Source organism: Anabrus simplex, chromosome 1, assembly GCF_040414725.1.
Source record: "Anabrus simplex isolate iqAnaSimp1 chromosome 1, ASM4041472v1, whole genome shotgun sequence".
Classification (NCBI taxonomy): Eukaryota; Metazoa; Arthropoda; class Insecta; order Orthoptera; family Tettigoniidae; genus Anabrus; species Anabrus simplex.
The window spans coordinates 1,601,759,099-1,601,763,126 of NC_090265.1; the positions used below are offsets into that span (position 1 = coordinate 1,601,759,099).

The window sequence follows — 4,028 nt, forward strand, 5'->3', positions numbered from 1 at the left end:
GACTTTTTTAACCCCGTTTATCATCATACAATTGCCTACTGTCCATCTCACAACATTATGGAGGTCATTTTTCAGTTGCTCACAATCTTTAACTTTTTTATTAATCTGTACAGAATAACATCATCTGCAAGAAACCTAATCTCTGATTTCACTTCTTTACTAATATTATTGATATACATAAGAAAGTATAAAGCTCGAATAATATTGCCTTGAGGAATTTCCCTCTTAATTACTACAGGGTCTGATAAAGCTTTGCCTATTCTAATTCTCTGAGATTTATTTTCTAGAAATATAGCTACCCATTCAGTCACTCCTTTGTCTAGTCCAATTGCACTCAAGGGAATTGAGCCAATGGCACGTGGTATTCCAAAGCGGTCACCCATCCAAGTACTGACCATGCCCAACGTTGCTTAACTACGGCGATCGGATGAGAACCGGCATATTTAGCATCGTATGGCCTTTTAATAAATGGCTCAAAAAGGCCGAGAAGAAGACTACAGTGTAAGCAAAATATGGTTCTCAAATTAGTGCATTAAATATGGATATCTTCTTTTTCATCTTAAAATGCCTTCTAGGTACGACTACCCCTCAGTCCTGTTTCCTTATAGGGGGTCTGGGGTGGGGTGAGATGAAATGGCATGTTCCTGAGGACGGATGCCCTTCCTGGCGCCAACCTAAACTGAGGAGCTAACGACGATTAATTAAATGAAACTGAGTAAGTACGTGGAAGGAAAACGGTTGTGGCCTAAGAAAGAGAACTGTCCCAATATTTGCCTTGAAGTGAAAGTGGGAAACCACAGAACAAACGATAGGCGATTGTGAGTTTCGAATCCCACTTGTCTCCCGAATACAGAACTTGGCTCCACAGCCGAAGCGCGACCAATCCGGTCGGTTTTAAAATGCCTTCTGCAGTATACGCCGACTTAATGGCAGACTGGGGGAAGTATTATGACGCTAGCTGTAACGCAATACTTTTTTTTTTACGCCAGGATGGTGTGGCATTCGATATTTGTCATCCACTAACTTAAAGGATACCCTGTTAAAAGTTTGAAATTACAGCGCTGACAATAATAATGAATATTCATCCTAGCGCTCCGCAGAGGATTTCTCTCCTAGGACCGCTTTTATTTTGCTCTGAATCAACGATATTACGTCGTCAGTTAACAGCTGAAGACACCACAGGACCCCTGACGATATATAATTATGCCTACAATGTGGAGCGGACGTCTAACTGATAAAATTAAACATTTCAATAGGGACTTACAAGCAATTTGTAAATGGACTAACACACATGGACTAAAATTAAATAATGTCAAATATCAAACTATAACAATTTCTCACCGTAGACTTTGTTCAAAACCCATAAGCACCTTAACTTTGGAGGTGACTAGATAGAGAGAAAGTTTACGAAATTAAGAGTTGAATTTTAAACATTACAAAACATAGTCACCTCAATATCAAGTTGAGAGGGAATATAAGAGGGTTCCTCACTCTCTATTCCCTGAGTTTGGTTAAGTTCTCCAGACTGGTTTGATAATTTTCATTGAGAGATAAAAGTTACATTGCGAACGAAATTTGAAACATTCCCCTCGAGCTAGATGTCTGTCATTATCTTGAGCTGGTAGACCTCTCGCCCTTCCCCCTGCCTCCGTTACGAACACACTCTAAACCTCTTGACTGCAGCGATCACAAAGACAACATGGCCCGAAATGACCCAGCCTTTAAAATGGAGAAGACGGTTCCAGATTTTTCAGGGCCGAAACTCTGACACACCCACAATTCGTATTAGGTAAAATATATATCCAAATATTCCTTATTGGCTGAAATATTAAGTTGGCGGGAAGAGACAGAAGTGTTGATAAATTTATAACACCAAAAATAATCAGTAAACAATTTAGTTTGGAAACCTTGACACACAAAATTATTTCAAAAATTATTCGTTAATCCTCGCCCCCAGAGGGCACACGTAAGTTGACAGTAGAGACATCTGTCGATGGACGTTCACACTTCCTCTACTAGCAGTTTCAAAGTTTACGTTATAGATGGCCTTCTAAATGGCGCTATTTTAAATGAGTGGGGCGGGTGTATCTCCGGTACAATAATAATAATAATAATAATAATAATAATAATAATAATAATAATAATAATAATAATAATAATCATCATTATCATTTAATTCTTAACTTGAAATTTTTTTTTGCTAGGGGCTTTACGTCGCACCGACACAGATAGGTCTTATGGCGACGATGGGATAGGAAAGGCCTAGGAGTTGGAAGGAAGCGGCCGTGGCCTTAATTAAGGTACAGCCCCAGCATTTGCCTGGTGTGAAGATGGGAAACCACGGAAAACCATCTTCAGGGCTGCCGATAGTGGGATTCGAACCTACTATCTTCCGGATGCAAGCTCACAGCCGCGCGCCTCTACGCGCACGGCCAACTCGCCCGGTAATAACTTGAAATAGGTTCAATGAGCATGTAATGAAAATTAGCCTTTCGAAGATTAAATTGATGTCAATAGGCAACAAATCCAAGAGAATTGAATGTCAGATTGGGGATACAAGCTGGAACATGTAGAAAGTTTCAAGTATTTAGGTTGTATGTTCTCCCAGGATGGTAGTATAGTAAGTGAGATTGAATCAAGGTGCAGTAAAGCTATTGCAGTAAGGTCGCAGTTGCGATCAACAGTATTCCGTAAGAAGGAAGTCAGCTCTCGGAGGAAACTATTTTTACATTGGTCTGTTTTCAGACCAACTTTGCTTTACGGGAGTGAAAGCTTGGAGGGCTCAGGATATCTTATTCATAAGTTAGAAGTAACAGACATGAAAGTAGCGAGAATGATTGCTGGTACAAACAGGTTGGAACAATGGGAGGTGGGTACTCGGAATGAGGAGATGAAGGCTAAGTTAGGAAAGAAACTCGATGGATGAAGCGGTACGCATCAAACGGCTTCGGTGTTGGGGTCAAGTGAGGCGAGTGGAGGAGGATAACTTACCTACGAGAATAATGGACTCTGTTCTGAAGGGCAAGAGGGATAAAGAGAGACCAAGTAGGCGATGATTAGACTCAGTTTATGACGATTTAGAGATAAGATAATGATGAATAAATGAGCACACAGCACTAGTTGCAAACAGAGGATTGTGGTGACGTTTAGTAAATTCGCAAAGGCTCGCAGACTGCAAGCTAAAAGGCACAACGTCTATAATGGTATATGTACAGTATGTATGCATGTATGATTATTTTACAATTCTTTATTATAATATTTTATTGTTTAGTACCTCTAAGGTGTTTCAATTGTAATCTATTTATCTTATTTTTGCACACGTAAATATTGTATTTTATAGTTAGATGGCAGAGGGGGCTAATGACCTTAATATTGTCAGACAAAATAAGTCCATTGCATTGTACCTATTATTTTCATATCCTCCTGTACGACCTTATAACTTGAATACTCTTACAACTTTCACCCTTCTAAAGGTCCTCCAATTTATGTTTCCTACTTCCTAACAATATTATCGAATTTCCTTTGTGTACATACTTCTTCATTTATAATTCTATCTATGTTTATTTTCCAGCTTGATGGAAACATTGAAAGAGATAGTCAGTACAACATTTCTAGTAAAATTTATTCTGATTGGCATGAGCATATGCCTTGAGTTCTTCGTAGTGCTAAACGTAAGTAATCATAACTCATTTCAAGAAATTAATCATTATACAGTATTATTCATAAATATCTGAACACCATGATATATTTCGTAGGAGTGCTTTGTTATGTTGCACTGAGGAACTTATAAATATGTCACCGCCTACGAGATATGCAGACGAAGTTGTGAATGACGTATCCATCCCTCATGGAATCAAGTAACGCCGTTATGATGACCTGAGGAATATGCCTTCCACAAATCCTCCACAATTTTTCTAACGGTTGTAAAGTTTCATCTGTCCGTTTTATCATCTGGCATATGTTCCCAACAGACGACAAATTTGACAATATCGAGAACATGGTCAGAAAGCAACGCAACTAATAAGACT

The 4,028-nt window shown here is 38.9% G+C and overlaps 1 pseudogene; it reads right to left on the reverse strand.

Moving 5' to 3' along the window:
• Positions 1 to 346: 346 nt before the first annotated feature.
• LOC136859402 (5S ribosomal RNA) lies at positions 347 to 465 on the reverse strand (annotated as a pseudogene).
• Between the last annotated feature and the right edge of the window lie 3,563 nt (positions 466 to 4,028).